The 17,242-nt window shown below is 42.1% G+C and overlaps 1 protein-coding gene across 2 annotated transcripts in view; it reads right to left on the reverse strand.

Moving 5' to 3' along the window:
- Positions 1-7,377, reverse strand: part of ITCH (itchy E3 ubiquitin protein ligase) — a 93,735-nt gene extending 86,358 nt beyond the window's left edge. Inside the window, exon 1 of one of the 2 annotated variants that reach the window (XM_061631632.1) lies at positions 7,271-7,377. The gene's annotated coding sequence lies outside the window, so the exon portion shown is untranslated. The remainder of the gene's footprint in view (positions 1-7,270) is intronic. The other variant, XM_061631633.1, reaches the window with a different exon arrangement.
- Positions 7,378-17,242: the final 9,865 nt, after the last annotated feature.

A 17,242-nucleotide genomic window follows, 5' to 3' on the forward strand; every position in this document is an offset into this window, starting at 1 on the left:
TGAGTGAAGTAATCTGTGTAGGACATGGGGTGGGGAGTGGGAAAATCACCCCCTTATGGAGCAAGGTAGAGGCAGTGCAATTGTGGCCTATCCCCTTGCATGAATTAACAAAGAAGAAGTGTTCTGAGCGTGTGGTATGGACGGATGAATGTCAGAAGGCTTTTGATCTATTGAAGCAAGCCTTGTGCCAAGGACCCATATTAATAGCACCAGACTATGAGAAACCATTCATCGTGGCTACAGATGCGTCGGACCTGGCGCTGGGAGTCGTCTTGCTACAGGAGAGAGAAGGCACCAGACATCCAGTGGCGTACCTGAGTCGCAAGCTGACGCCGAGGGAGAAAAACTATTCGTCGGTCCAGAAGGAGTGCCTAGCGGTCGTGTGGGGACTGAACAAGTTGCGCCCATACGTGTGGGGACGAAGATTCACAGTGACTACGGATCATCGGGCCTTGTTATGGTTGCAGACTATGAAAAACCATAACACTATGCTGCAGAGGTGGTCCTGGGCCCTACAGGACTATCAAGTGGACTTCCAGTTCATAAAAGGCAAGGACAATGTACTGGCCGATGGACTTTCCAGGCAAGTGGCTGGGACTGCAGTGACGTGACCAGACGGAGGAACAAAGAAAGACATTTTCCCCACAGAGACTTTTATTTGTTAACGCGACGTATAAATCCTGGAACAGGAATAATACTCTGCCGTTGTTTTAAGGGGGGGGAAATGTGATGTTCCTATATTAATGTATATATGGTAAGTGTTGGCTGTTTAGAAGATACATGGTAAGTGGAGTGAAAGAGGAGGGGGAGTGAATGGGCAGTAGAATGCTAGATGATTGGCTGAGTGTTTAAAATGGCTGAACGTATAAAAGGAAGAGTGAGAGTGGAATCTGGGGGGAGAAGAGAAAGAGTGGGTTGTTTGGTGGGTTTGAGAGAGTGGTTTGCCAGGAGAGAGTGGAGAAGGAGGGGGGTGGAGTTCGGATTAGTATTGAGTAAAACCATATGCTTATGTGCCTTAAGAAGAAATCTTGTTAATCTTGTTAGCTTTGTTATCTTGAATAAATACTTAATTTGGTTTACCAAAGGCCTGATCCTTGGCTGGGGTTTCACAGACCAGAAGGGAGGGTAAGGTAATGAACAAGGCTGAAGGAGAACTGTAACAAATGGTGGCAGCGGTGAAGAGAATAACAATACCAGTATTCAGAGTCTCTGGGAATACTAGTATTAGGACGTGACTGGTGGTTGCCTAGCAGGGGGATCTGTTGAGATCTGTGCTAGAGCGGGGAGAGAAACAATAAAATAAAGGACAGTCCGGACTGGTGGAGTCCCTGGTGGTGCCTAGTGACAGGCAGTAGCCACGCGCAGGTAGGAACCTGACAGGGAGAGCCAGGGAAGGGCGTCACAATTACCACTTCAGACTGTGGACAAACCATCATTCATTAATCTGGTTCGCATTGGACTCCCCAAAGATCTCACCATCATATCTGCCAAGACTCTGAGAGACAGAATTGAGAAGAGAGCATGCCACATGAGAGAAACTCTTGCAAACCGAATGGGTGCTGTGGCATATATAGCAACCACTGCAGATTGTTGGACCAATGGCAAGAAGAGTTACTTTGGGGTAACAGCCCACTGGATCAACCCAACTACCCTGAAACGTGAGGTCGGGGCCTTGGCTTGTAAGCGTCTGAAGGGGCGCCATACATACGATGTCCTTTCAAAGCACTGCATGATGTACATGTGCAGTACAGGATCCACAACAAAGTTATGTGCACTACTCAGAGCTTGGAAAAGTTACTTTTTTTGAACTACAACTCCCATCAGCCCCATCCAGCATGGCCACTGGATTGGGCTGATGGGAGTTGTAGTTCAAAAAAGTAACTTTTCCAAGCTCTGGCACTACTACAGACAATGGCTCCAACTTTGTGAAAGCGTTCAGAGTTTTCATGGCCAAAGAACCAGTGGAAGCTGCAGGCACCAGTGACGATGATGGTGATAACCAGGAGGAGGAGGAGGCTGAGGTGGAGTTTGTGCCTATCTGTGAGATCCTGGACACAGGACCTGAGGCAGAGGAAGAAGCTGCAGACTCAGGAGAGGATTTTGTTTTACCATCACACCAGAGATGTGCTAGCCACACCCTCAACCTTGTGGCAACACAAGACATAGAGGCCATGCTTTCTGACTCCTCCAAAAGTAGTCTTCTTGGTCCTTTCAAGAAACAGTTTCGTTCCTTGATGGGAAAGTGCAGCAAGTTGTGGTCCAAGCAGAACCAGTCAGCACAGATTGCTGAGTATATCCATGCGCAATGTGGTGTGTATCTGAAGGTACCGAATAAGACCAGGTGGAATCCCACCTTTGATGCGTTGAAGCAACTACATGAGCTCCTGTCAACTGTGCCACTAAAAATGCATGCCATAATGGACTGCTGCTCCTTGTCCAGGATCACAGCTGCTGAGATTGAAATGGTACAGGAATACACAGAGATTATGGAGCCACTAGCCCAGTCCCTAGATATCCTGCAACGGGAGAACGGCATGTTCATGGGGTATTTGCTACCAACGCTCTGCAATCTGGACCGCAAGTCAGAAGGACTGGAAAACAAACCTGAGAGGTACACATACTGTTTTCAGCTGCTGAGAGGTGTGCACGAAGCCCTAAGAAAGCGGTTTGCAGCTATCTGGGAGGACAAGAGGCTTCTTCTGGCAGCCTGCCTACACCCTCGCTTCAAACTCGATTGGCTGGAATCGTGTCAGGCAGCCACCCATACCAACAAGTAAGAACATTAGGGAAGCCCTTTGGGTGGATTACTCCAAGGGAAATGTTGTCTCAAGGGAGGCATCAGAGGGCTTAAGGTGGTAGGCAGGGGCTGGGCCTTTTCTTCCTGGGGCTCCTCATCACAACCTTGGGTTGCTGCAGGTAATCCTTAAGGGTCTGCTGTGCTGCCCCATGAGTGTGGTGACTTGGTCACCTTCCTACCTTCCATGTCATCATCCACAGGCTCAGGCTGGACCCTGAACCAGGGGACATGACAAGCATCAGGAAATGAAGAGCAGATGATAGTTTCCTAACATATATGTGTTAACATATCCTCTCTCTTTCTTAGATACACAATGGAAGCCTTGTTGAAAGCTGAAATAAAGATGGGTGTACTTAATGAGGACAGTGATCAGTCTTCAGATAAAGACCAGGAAGGAGATGACTTAGAAGATGACTTCTTTAACTTTCTGCCCCAGGGCAAGAAGTCAGCAGTGGACACTGCTGAGGAGGAACTGGTGAGGTACCTGAGGTCTCCCAGCAGGGAAGTGTCATCACTCCATGGCTTTCCACGTGTGCTGCGGTGTTTTTTGCAGCACAACACAGGCATGCCTTCAGGCGCCGCAGTAGAACGCCTGTTCGGTACTGGTGGCAATGTAATGACTGTAAAAAGACATTCCTTGTCTGACATGCTCTTTGAGCATCTTGTTCTTTTGAGACATAACAGAAACATATTATAAAAGCATTTCAAGTGTAAAATTTGATTTCAAGTGTTGGGGTATCTTCATTGCTTGGGGGGATGTGAGATTCTGTTATGCCATTATGTTAATCTTATGGATAAAATTTTTAATTCTACTACCCCCTGTGTGTGTGTGTTTATTTTTAATATTGTTTTAGGCTTCTTAGATGTGCAGCAGCCAAGGCCAGCACCTTGTAGGAGTTTTTTTAAAAAAGTAACTGAAATGTAATTGTAGTGATTACTTTTGAGAAAAAGTAATCAGTTACTTTCAGAGCAATTGTAATTGTAACGGTAATTACTACTTTTTGGGCCAAGTAATTGTAACTGTAATTTATTACTTTTTAAAAGTAATCTTCCAAGCTCTGATTTTTATTACTATGAGCCAAAATAATTAGGAAATATAGTTTTCCCTGGGAGACTTATGTTATGACATAGAACAGAATTTCCTTCCAGTTCTTCTTACATCTTAGCTTTCGGTTTTGCTTTTAGCCCATGTTGTACAGACTCTTCTACAGTTAAAAAAAGGGCTTCAAAAATGTCTCCTTGTTCTTTTATAGTCTTACTTCTGGGATGCACTAGTACACAAAATGATCCTTAAAAAAGTTATGAAAGAAATTACATTTTACCAAGTGCCTTTTCACAAATTGTGTCAAGATCATACTGTGAGCAATTCTAGCTCTAATAGTTTTCATTATTTTGTAGTCCTGCAAGATCAGGTTGTAATCCTTTGCATATTTGTCAGACTGCATCGCCCTCTATGTGCCTGCCCAGGCCCTGAGATCTTCAGGAGAGGCCCTTCTTTCAATACCTTCATCCGTACAAGTACAACTAGTGAGGATACGAGATAGGGCCTTCTCGGTGGCTGCCCCTAGGCTTTGGAATTCCCTCCCTAAGGAGATAAGAATGGCCTCTTCCCTGCAGTCCTTTCGTCGACAGGTAAAAATTTTCTTATTTCAGCAAGCCTTTGATTCCGAAGGCGGCTAAGGATAGGCCCAAAAGGAGGTTATATTGTTCTTGCTTGTTTATTTTTAATTATTCTGATTTTATGAGTAGAGTTTTTAATTATCAGAAACAGTTTAATGCTATTTTAAATTAGAGTTCATTTTTAATTATATCTGTCTATATTTATTTATTTATGTATTCTATGTTTTTAACTTTGGTAGGTTTTAATTGTATCTGTTTTTTATCTGGAAGCCGCCGTGAGTTCCAATTTGGAAAAACAGCGGGGTATAAATAAAGTTAATAAGAATAAGAATAATAAGAATAATAATAAGAATATTTAGTGTGACTTACAGTGCAATCCTAACTGAAAGTAAGGCCCCAAACATAAACATACTAAAAAGGAAGCAAGTCATGCTGAATTCAATGGGACTGACTTCTTAGTAAGCATGTGCAGGATTGGTTGAGACATACACCCATGATACAGCATGTCCTGTTACCGCAGCAATTTCTATTTTAAGACATTCCCCTTAAATAAATGGTGCAGATACTGTTGCTTTTTCTGTACTGTTTTTCAAACATTTGTCACCTTTTTCAAGTGGTTAAAAGCAATAGTGTCCCAAGATTCTGTTCTTGTCCAACTTTTAGCTCAAGATGCCTAGACAGTGGGGAAACTCTTCATATACAACTAGAAACTGACTGAGTAAAGAGAAATGGGGAAAAACGAGAACAAACTCTAAAGTAATGATTTGCTGCGTTCAATAGGGCCAACTCCCAAGTAAATGTGTACAGGATTGCAACCTTACAGTGCAATTGTAGGAGTGCCTAAAAAGTCGACTGATTTCAAAAGATTTAGGTAAAACAATCTGCACAGTATCTGGCTGCAAACATGAAGTACTGGAATCAGTGTGACTAACATCAGAGTAATCATAATTAAAAGGGGTTTATATCAATATAAGTTTTTCCCCCTGCTGTTTCTTGCAGTACAATATACATCCAAAGATCTCTCCACACACACAGCGGGCATTCTCTGCAATGAGATAGTTATTACTGGTAATATGAAATGGAAGTGGACTGCCTTCAAGTCCATCTCGACTTATGGCAACCCTATGAATAGGGTTTTCATGATAAGCGGTATTCAGACCCTATGAATAGGGTTTACCATTACCTTCCTCTCAGGCTGAGAGGCAGTGACTGGCCCAAGGTCACCCAGTGAGCTTCATGGCTGTGTGGAGATTCAAACCCTGGTCTCCCAGGTCATAGCCCAACACTCTAACCACTACACCACACTGGCTCTCTGCTGGTAATATAAAGCTTTCAAAATCCTCCCATTAACATTTAAAGTAATTTATAAAATGCTTAACCCCATCCTCACCCATTCTAAATTACATAAGATGAGAACTCTGCAGTTCAATGCTTTGGACTCAGAGATTACATCTGAATTTAAAAGCAGTTCAATCATTTCAACTAGAAGAACAGCAACACCAGATACAGCAGTTACAAAGAAGCCTCTACTTCAAAGTAAAGACTATTATCAATTACGTGCTGCTTTTTATTATATTTATGTCTTCCCTCTCCTGAACTTAGAGTAGTGTTTTAACCTCACAATAACCCCATGAGGTGGCCTAAGGCATCTAGCAAAAGCCAATGCACACTTTATGCCTCAGGTATAGATGCAGCTAATGTATTTACAATGGTAAACATCATAAAAATGTCAAGGGGATACTGAGTTTCTAAACACACAGGAACATGTGCCAAGACAGTCTCAGTTGCTAAGGGCTGCACTGCATCTTTGCAAACTTAGCAGTCGTTCACAACTTCCTATGAATTTTGAAACAGGGTTTTTCCTCATAAACAAACCCAATAATCTTAGCAGTTGAACCTGGCTGGCTTCTTTATAAAGTAGTGGGAGGGGAGGGAGAAAGAGAGAGGAGGAGGAGACATCCCATAATTAACAGCTGATCCTGCTCCGATATGGCCACTAGATGACAGAGACATACATAAGTCAATGAAAATAAGAACAGCCTGGGAAGGATATTCAGGTAAATGCTAACACATCTTGAATAAACAAAAAAGGTCGAGATGCAGAGAACAAGAAAGCATACCCAAACAGCATCTAAAGTGTATTCCAGCAGTTGGGAACTTTTAGAACACATCCCTGAGGGCTGCACACCTGATGACCACCACCTCTACAAAGCCCAGTACTCAGAACCAACCAAAACGGATTAGGTGCTCTACTCCACCCATTCTCATCCTGACTGTGGGTACACAGGGATGTGAAAGCGTAAGTAAATTAATCCACTCTTAAGTCATCTTGAGTGTAATATTCCTCTGGACAACGACAACAACTCAGACCCTTAAAAAGAGAAAGAATAGCCTACCAATAACGTAGTAAAGGAAGGGAGAAGAGGACCTAGAGACATGAGGATCCCCCATTCTCTCTCTCTCTCTCTCTCTCTCTCTCACTCATTCACACACACACCCCTCAGTCTGAGTGTAAAAGCGATACAAGTCCAGCAGTCCACAGGTAAGATGGGAAGGAATTGAGTTCGCAGGCTTGGGAGGGGGCTAGGAAGGAAGGAAGAAAGGGCCCCCCTCCCCACTAGAAGAGATAAAAGAGATCCCCCTCCAACCCATCACCTGCTCTCCTAAACCAGACTGCACCTGCTGCGATCCTTCTCCTCCTTGCCATCCACCCCCTACAGCCAGGCCTACCTCCAGCTTCTCCCCATGCCTCCATAGTTTAAGAAACCCCACCCAACAGACCGAGAAGAAAAGCCGTTCCCCACGGCCCCGCTCCCCGCCAGACAGCCTAAGACAACACAAAGTACTCCTTACCAACCAAAAAGGCGACGACTCCTCGCCTAAGATGGCAGCCAGTCCAAGTCCAATCTGAAGCACCGACTGTCCGAAGTCGGGTACGAAAGACGCACGCGCACAACAAAGGCGGAAAGGGGGGGAAGGCGCTCTCAGAAAAGGCCGGGATGGACTACAATTCCCAGCATGCCGCTGGAGGACTCAGACTCGCTCTGATTGGCTCGTTAGGGAAAAGGAGCTGATTTAGGTCCACTCAGCGATGCCTAATTTTTTTATTGGGTCTCACTTTGTTTTTGTTTACTCAGAAAGGAGTGAGGTTTGATTTGCGTTTGTTCTGTAGGGGAAAGGGCTTGCAGGTTTTGCCCTGTTCTTAAGGTGGAGCTTAAGGTTGTTATTTCAACCCTGTAAATGTTTTAATCCAATTTCTAGTTCGAGGTATGGAGAAAGCTTCTGTTGTCGACACACGTCCACATGATTCAGTTGAAAAACAGCAAAGACTCTTGTGGCACTTTAAAGATTAACACATTTATTATAGTGTAAGCTTTTGTGGACGACAGCCTACATGCCCGTGCATCACGTGATAATTACGAGATTAAGCCAGTTCCTATTAACGTATGTGTGTATCTTGAGAACCCCATCCTCAATATTTTTTAAAGTACTATGGAAGCACACATCTACAAATATACAAAAGTGTACAGGCATTAAGGCTGACCTTTGCCCAATTATTTGCTGCTAGAATGGAAGGTGGCAACCCCAATAATGTCCCTGTACAATGGAATGGATATTTAATAGGACAAGAAAGGAAAATAATGCTTTTTTTTTAACCTTTAAGATTACGTCATTGACATAAAGAGTGAAAAGTAGAGGAACTCTGAACATGATCAAAGGCACAGGTTATATATAACACAACAACAGGGTAACAATGAAGGGAGAAAACACATTGACCGAGTTAATTGAAGTAACCAGAAATCTTAAGGAGGTGTGTAGGTGTGTGTGTAGGTGATAACTATGGCCTGTGTTGTGTGTAGCTACACCAGTAAAGTTGGCTCTGCAAGATAGCACTGCCTGCCAGGAAGTCTCCACCCTTAGATGCACTGATATGCACAGAAAACTATTCTTTCTGAAGCACTGCTGTGAATTGCAGTTGTGCTAACAAACATGGTATCACAAAATAGCAACAGTTATTCCTCCTCTGATCACTCCCCGCATCTGCTATTCTCCAGTTCTCTTACATGTAGCCTCAGTAGTCACTTTTAACGCACACAGTCTGTGTTGTCTTCTAAATGAAGTTCCAAATTCAGTATAGTAATTTAGAACACATATTTTATTCATAAGCAAACACACATATATGTACAACACCGACCAAAGGAACCTTCTCTAACTGAACAAGGTAACTGACTGGCTTGCTCTCAAGATTCTATTCATTTTAAAGATACAGTAACACCTATAATCACAGTCTACATTTGTGGTTTGGATTTTTAAAAAAAGGATTCACTAAAAGGATTTGCTTGCCTTATTATAGGCTACTTCTAAGCCTCTTCTCCATGCACCCACATTTCCATGGAATTCTATATGCTGCTTTACTGCCTGTACGTTGATTTGGAATGAAACTTCCTGTAATAAAAAGATTTGTAAAAGCATATCAGAGGAGACTTTGGACTTTTCCTCAGTATCTGAATGTGTGTGATATTTCTGCATAACAGAGTTTTTATTCTTTCCTGTAGCATTCCTGGTGTACTGTCCTGATCTTCTTTCCTGCTTTTTCAGCAAGCACCTTAAGGGAGAGCAGAGACCTTGAAGTTGTCTTTCAACAATTAGCACCTGGACAGCAGACTGAGTCTGTTCCACTATGGTGAGATGTATTGAATTTCTATTTAAATTACAGTAAAATATTTCTAAGTTTTCATCTATGCATATCAATTAGCATATGTAAACTTTATGCAAATAAATATCCTCTTTTTTGTTATGCTTTTCTTCTTTATTTGGCAGTGTATAAGTGGGCACCCTAATGCAAAGTAGAGGTATGAAGCTTCGTGCAACAAGAGCCCTTATGTCTGCATTCATAGTGCAGGGGAGCTGGTTATCCTTACACTACATGTTGGAAAAAGGACTCTTCACATGTACTAATAATTTCTGTTTTTGCATTGTTGTTGTTATTATTTGATAAAATTTATGAAGATAAAAAACACAGTAATTCACCATAATTTAATGTCTAATAAAATAAAACTTTCAGTGTTGAGGAATTGGTACTTATGAATGGTGCTTAGGGATGGGATCTGTTGGCTGGTGCCAGTTCAAAAGCGTTCCATCGACCTAACTGGCCATTATCAATTTGAGTTAAGAACATAAGAACATAAGAAGAGCCTGTTGGATCACGCCAGTGGCCCATCTAGTCCGGCATCGTGTTCTCACAGTGGCCAACCAGGTGCCTGGGGGAAGCCCGCAAGCAGGACCCGAGTGCAAGAACACTCTCCCCTCCTGAGACTTCCGGCAACTGGTTTTCAGAAGCATGCTGCCTCTGACTAGGGTGGCACAGCACAGCCATCATGGCTAGTAGCCATTGATAGCCCTGTCCTCCATGAATTTGTCTAATCTTCTTTTAAAGCCATCCAAGCTGGTGGCCATTGCATCTTGTGGGAGCAAATTCCATAGTTTAACTATGTGCTGAGTAAAGAACTACTTCCTTTTGTCTGTCCTGAAACTTCCAACATTCAGCTTCTTTGAATGTCCATGAGTTCTAGTATTATGAGAGAGGGAGAAAAACTTTTCTCTATCCACTTTCTCAATGTCATGCATAATTTTATACACTTCTATCATGTCTCCTCTGACCCGCCTTTTCTCTAAACTAAAAAGCCCCAAATGCTGCAACCTTTCCTCGTGAGTCGCTCCACCCCCTTGATCATTCTGGTTGCCCTCTTCTGAACCTTTTCCAACTCTATAATATCCTTTTTGAGATGAGGCGACCAGAACTGTACAAAGTATTCCAAATGCGGCCGCACCATAGGTTTATACAACAGCATTATATCAGCTGTTTTATTTTCAATACCTTTCCTAATTATCCCTAGCATGGAATTTACCTTTTTCACAGCTGCCGCATTCTTTATCCTCTAGCCCAGCCTTTCCCAAGCATTGTGCCTCCAGATGTTGTTGGACCACAACTCCCATCAGCCTCAGCCAGCATTGCCAATGGTCAGGAAAGATGGGAATTGTGGACCAACAACATCTGGAGGCATACTGGTTGGGAAAGGCTGCTCTAGTCATTGCTTTTACAAATCCATTTTTTTCTTCATAAATATATTGATATTAATATTGATATTTTAAAATGAAATATCAATACAATCAAATATAAAAATTGTTCTTAATATTAATAGTTTAGAGGTAAATTTTTTTATATCAGTTTTCAAAAATAGCCACGGAAAATCACTACATAAAAATGCAATCCTCAACAATAAAGAATAAGCAGATTATGGAAATTTTGGTACCAAATCCGTATTGGGTAGAATTCTCACACATCCCTAACTGTAGGAATAACTGATAAGACTGCTACCATCAGTTTATTTACCAGTTGCAGGATGGATGAAGTGTGCAACCTTTCCACACGATCTAAGACATAATTACAGCTCAGCCTTGATCTGGAGGAGAAAGAATCTTTGTAGTTGTGACTGTATTTGCCCTACTGCCTGTCCTGAAGTTGCCAGGTATTATTACTTACTTACTTACTTATTAAACTTCTATCCCCCCCTTCCTCCCAGAAGGCACCCAGGGCAGTAAACAAAGGACAAAACACTAAAAACAATGCATCTCAAAAACATTTTTAAAATAAAACATCTTAAAAACAACTTTTTAAAAAACCTTTAAAAACATCTTAAAAAGCAATTCCAAAACAGATGCAGACTGGAACAATTTCTTGTTCTTTAGGTTTGCATAGCAAGATCTCAGTCTGGCAAGTTTAATATTATACTGCATAAGCATTTCTTGAATAACCAAGAACATAAAACTGGAGCAAGTGGCTAGAATACCAGCATGGAACCAAGGTGACACAGACGATATTTTCACTCACACACCTCTTCACCCTGGCTTTTGACACTTGAGATTAATATTTTTAGGACCCTTTCTAGTTGTGAGAGCCAGTGTGGTGTAGTGGTTAAGGTGTTGGACTATGAACTGGGTTCAAATCCCCACACAGCCATGAAGCTCACTGGGTGACCTTGGGCCAGTCACTGCCTCTCAGCCTCATGAAAACCCTATTCATAGGGTCACCATAAGTCAGAATCGACTTGAAGGCAGTAATTTATTTTTTTTTAGTTGTGAATGTAATTTGTTTTAAACTGTTTTTAATAATGTATTTTATATTCTTGTGACCTGCCCTGTGATCTAATGGTGAAGGGCAGGTATTGTTGTTGTTGTTTTATTAATATTAATAATAATATTAATAAAAAATGCTTGTGGCTTTTTAAAAATATATTTTTATTAAATTTTATAAAGCCAAAACAATAACATCTGAAACACCTAAACATAGGATCCAGAGTGAACAATAAACAAGAATGGAGTACATTGTAGAGCATGTTACATAATTAAGAGCCTTTAGTAGTTCCAATCTGTGAAAAATAGACTTAGAGTGAACAGTCTATGAGGGTACTGTATCAGTGTTATGGACATAACCCCTCCACAAAGACACTTGTGTTACATGTGGGGATAGCACAGAAGAATGATTGTTCACATAACTCAGAAAGGAAAACCATACCCCATTGAACTTGTCTTTCTTTGGTAGACCTCGAATCACTCTGCTATGTTGTGTGAGGCGTTCCACGAAGGCTAACTCCCATACCTTGCTTAGCCAGTAATGAGTAGAGAGTTCCAAACCAGTTTTCCATTTTGCTGTTATTACTAGTTGTGCTGCTAAAAGGCTAGCAGTTCCTTATGAACTATATAAAGGTTACCATCATGTTCCATAGAAAGCAATGCCACCACTGGATCAGGAATGAGAGTCCGTCCCACTATAGAAGAAGCTATATTAAAGACTAAGTTCCAGAAAGTTTGGATTGGAGCACAATCCCACCACATATGCTTAAAAGATACAATTGCATCACATCCTCTCCAACATTTTGGTGATATCAGCTTATTGACATTGCTTAAAGACGCAATGGAGTCCAATGCCATCTAAACAAAAAATTTAAAGTTACTTCCTGTATTTTTGCAGATACTGTTTTAAGGGGTGGTTTAGCCCATATCTTATTCCACAGTTTCTTGAATGACAATGCCAAAGTCTCTTTCCCACGTTTCTTTGAGCGCTAATAAATTTCCCATAGTCTTGTCAATTAAAAGCTTATACATTGTAGCTGCTGTCCCTTTCAGGTTTTGATTAGACTGATAACAAAGATGTTCATATACAGTCAAAGAGCATAAACCCTCTCTCCTCCAGACTAGCTTTCTAATGAATGTAAGAATTTGCATCATTTGGAACCAGTTAGAGCTAATATTTCCAAGCTTCTGTGTCAAAGAGGCCTCCGTGACAGGTTGCCCTCTAACTATAAAGTCGCATGCAGAATGAAAACCTTTAGAGGTCCATTGGCCAGATTGAGCATATTTATCTTGGTGAGCAAATTCAGGGTTGTCTAGTACAGGAATAAGGGGAGAGGGTTTAGGTAGTAAAGTGTCAGCCCAGTGTTTCCAAACTAGTAATGTTGTTTTCTAGAACAGATTGGTGACTCCGTGGATATATTGCCACAACAGCTTTAAAAAGGGAAGGGCATTGGCAGGTGGTTGTGAAGTAAGGACTTCAGCTTGAAGTCCTGTTCTTCGAATAATGTGGATTAAATATTTCAGCTGGAAAGCTTCATAATAAAGTTTCAGATTTGGATAGCCAAGGCCTCCTGCCACCGAGATCTATACAGAGTGGACTTATTGATCCTATTCCTTTTCACTTTGTGAATAAATTTTTTCAAACTATTTTGCCATTTTGTGAACCAACACTTATGAATGGTAATAGGTAGTACTTGGAATAAATACAAGAATTTAGGAAGTATTGACATCTTAATAGCTGCAATGCAACCCAACCAAGATAGAGTTAGGTCATTCCACCTTTTACGTTCAGATTTGACCTCCCTGAGTAGCTTGTCAAAATTTCTTTTGCAAAGTTGTTGGAGATCTCTGGTTAACATTACCCCCAAATATTTTAGACCTCCGTGACTAGAAGTAAATCCCAACACAGAGAGGGTGTTCTGTTGTTCCAGGGGCATATTAAGGCACATAACCAAAGATTTAACATTATTGACTTCCAAAACAGTGACAACTTGAAAGTTCTTCAGCTCCACCTGAAGTGGGGAGACAGATCAAAGAGGATCACCAAGGAAGAATAAAACATCATCCACAAACAACTTCATCTTATGTTCAACTCCCCAGATGTGCACACCTTTGATATCATTACATGCTCTAATTTTATTAGCGAGAACCTCTAGAGCCAATGCAAACAGCAGTGGTGATAATGGGCAGCCCTGGTGAGTCCCTCTGCACAAGAGCACATCCAGAGAGTCGAAGCCATATGTATAAATAGTCATATATGATTCTGAGTACAGTTGGTTCATCAAATTCATAAAGTTCTGGCCAAACCCCAAATTTTTAAGCAGTTCAATCAGGAATTTCCATTCCAGGCGATTAAATGCTTTATACACGTCCAAAGAAAGTAGTGCCAATGGAGTATCAACCTGCTTTGTATAATGAATAACATTCAAGGCCCTTCACACTGGATCTAAAATGCTATGGTTGGGCATGAATCCAGTATGGTCAGGGGATATATAAGATATTAAAAAGAGTTCAACCTACTAACCATTGCAGCTGAAAACAATTTAGCATTCTGGTTGATCAGCGATATGGGTCGGTAGGAGTCAACCAGACAAGCATCCTTCCCTGGTTTTAATATGACTATGATCCTTGTTTGTCTCCAAGAGGATGGTATTTTCCCACCCTCCATAATATTGTTGAATAATCGGGTAAGCCATAGGGCCAATTCTTTCTTATATGTTCTGTACAATTCCCCGGAGAAGCTATCTTTTACAGGTGTCTTACCATGCTTTAACCGTTTAATTGCCTCTAAAACCTCTGACTCTGTCACTGGGCCGTTCAGGAATTTTTGATGACTATCTGAAAGGGTCCCCACATTGGCCCCCTTCAGATCATCAGCAATCACGATTGCCTTAGGATTTTCAGAGGATTATAAGGAGGTATAAAGGTTGGGCTGGTGACCAGTTGGCATTACTGTCTCTAGTAGTTTTCCATGAAGCCTGCAAGTGTGAAGACGTAACTGTGGTTAAGGGGGAGTTATGTCTATGATCTGTCTGGGAACGGACTGCCAGGGTCGTTGCTATGGTAGCCATCTGATAACGACTGGGAAAGTTCTAACAGAGACTATGTGTAGTGCTGAATTATGCCTCTGAGCTGAGAGGCTGTCTTTTGTGTTCATCTATGGAGAGAGATGTACCAGAAGGGGGGGGTGACTGAAGAATCTCTACATGTATTTACTCTTAAGCCTCTGGCCTTAATGTCTTAATAAAGACTCTTACATGATTTAAATGCTCTGAAGAAGTCTTCTTGCTCAACTTAACGCCAACGTAATGTATGCTGTTTCACACAACAACGCACACAAGCCAACAGTGGTAGCAGAGGATGGTTACGCTCTACAGCGCATTACACCGGAGTAAGTTGCTGGTCTGAAAGGCAGACGGAGTTCCAGAGAAGGCAGCTTGATTGATTGAACCAGACGGAGGTGAGCAACATGGCTGTAAACCTGTCTGGCGGAGGCTTGCCAATGGAACGACTTAATGAGAAGAATTTTGCCAGCTGGAAGCCGAGGATGAGGGCTTTGCTGATAACAGAGGATTTATGGGACGTGATTAAGGAAAAAACCCCGGCGGTACCGACCGCGGCCTGGAAGCGTCGAGACTAGAGGGTGCAGGCGTTTATTACTTTGGCTCTATCGGATTCTCAACTGATGTGTGTGAGAGATGAGCCGTCGGCTAAACAGACGTGGGACGCGTTGCAGGATATGTCCCAGGAATGGCAGCGGAGGCAGGAGGCGCAGAGAGCCCAGCCGGTGGAAGCTGTCAGGAAGCAAGAGGTGAAACATGCCGTGCCGAAGGATAATAAACAGGAGCAGCAACAGAGGCTGAAGACTTGTTTTGTTTGCGGAGATCGTCGGCATCTCCGTAAAGATTGTCCAGTCAAGCGAAACTCCAGGGACAGAGGCTTGAAGCAGGGAAGTGTGAACTTTGTTTGTAAACAGAAGTCTAAAGACTTGGAACAAATTAACTTTATTGTCGACAGCGGAGCAAGCCATATATTAATTAAAGACAGGAGTCTGTTTTACACGTCTACAGATGAGCAGGACTTTGTTTTACTTGCTGATGGATCACGGAAATCCGTAAAAGCACGTGGTCTGGTTAAGTTTGACAAACTTGGACTAATGTCAGAATGTTTGTTTATTCCGGAATTGGCTCATAATATTTTATCTGTGAGAAAACTGGTGAGTTCTCAATTTTCAGTCTGGTTTGATAAAGGAAAATGTTGGGTGCAAAGAGGAGAAGATGTTGTCTGTCAGGGTTTCATGACACAAGGGCAGTTTAAAATGACCGTGGGTGTGAAGTGTGCTAATGCCTTGAGTTTAATGGGGCGGAAAGGGAATGACCGCCAGAGCTGTAAGAAGACAGCTGTTAAAAGCACACAGCCACAGTATTCATGTAATGCAGTCAGGCTGATGCCTGAAAGAGTGCATCGCAGCCGAGTTTACAAGCCACAGGGTAAGAGACGTGGCAAACGTGCACCTAGAGCACAAGAGAATGCATATTTCAAAGTTTGGTGTCCAGAAACACAGCAGTTAATTATGAGCAGAAGCTTTAAAGTTGCAGAAAAACCTTGGGATCAAAGGGAGCAACTGGGCAGGCAGGTGGACACAAAGAATTTGGGGCCTGTCACACACTATTTAGGCACGGATATTGTGCGTGCAGAAGACGGAAGCATAACATTGAGTCAGGAAAGTAAAATAAATCAGATCATAGAAGAATGCAACATGACAGAATGCAATGTTGTGAAGACTCCAATGGTTGTGGCTTTCCAACAGAATGTGCAGGAGACGCCTTGTACAGATCCTGAGAAGTACAGGCGCATAATAGGGAAATTGCAATATTTGGTGAAGGTGTCTCGCCCAGACATATGTAATGCAGTCAGTATTTTAAGCCGGAAGGTAGAGCATCCTTCAGAGGCTGACTGGCAAGGGATTAAAAGGATAGTGCGTTATCTGAAAGGCACGAAGACAAAGAGTCTGGTTTTGTCAGGAGCAAAGACAGAAGGTCTTGAATGTTTTGTGGATGCAGATCATGCAGGGGAGCTGAGCATTCGTAAGTCAACCTCTGGCATGGTTATGATGTGGCACGGGTCATGCATTGACTGGAGTAGCAAGAAACAAAATGTGGTTGCAACATCAAGTGCAGAAGCCGAGTATGTGGCCCTATCACAGGCCTGTAATGAGCTACAATGGTTCGCAATGCTCATGCAGGAGATAGGCATTGATATGCAATTTCCGATTACTGTATATGAAGACAATCAGACCTGCATTAAGATAGCCACATCAGAAGCTCATACCAAGAGAACAAAACATATTAGTGTCAGATACTTTCACGTAAGGGATTGTGTGCAGCAGGGGTTTGTTAACCTGGCATTTTGTGACACTAACAACATGGTGGCTGACATAATGACCAAGCCTTTGTGTGAGGAGAAATTTGGCAAACTGGTGACAAGGCTTGGAATGAACCAAAGTTTGAGTGAATAAAGTTCTGAAATGTACTGCTATGTACTGAGATATACTTTTGAACTATACTGAACTGAAGTTTGCAATGTACTGAAATGTATTGCAAGAGGTATTGTAGAAATGTATGACTGTATGACTATGTATTATGGAGATGTATTTCATGTGTATTTTGCAGTCTTAATGGGAAAAAGGGA

Source organism: Rhineura floridana, chromosome 6, assembly GCF_030035675.1.
Source record: "Rhineura floridana isolate rRhiFlo1 chromosome 6, rRhiFlo1.hap2, whole genome shotgun sequence".
Classification (NCBI taxonomy): Eukaryota; Metazoa; Chordata; class Lepidosauria; order Squamata; family Rhineuridae; genus Rhineura; species Rhineura floridana.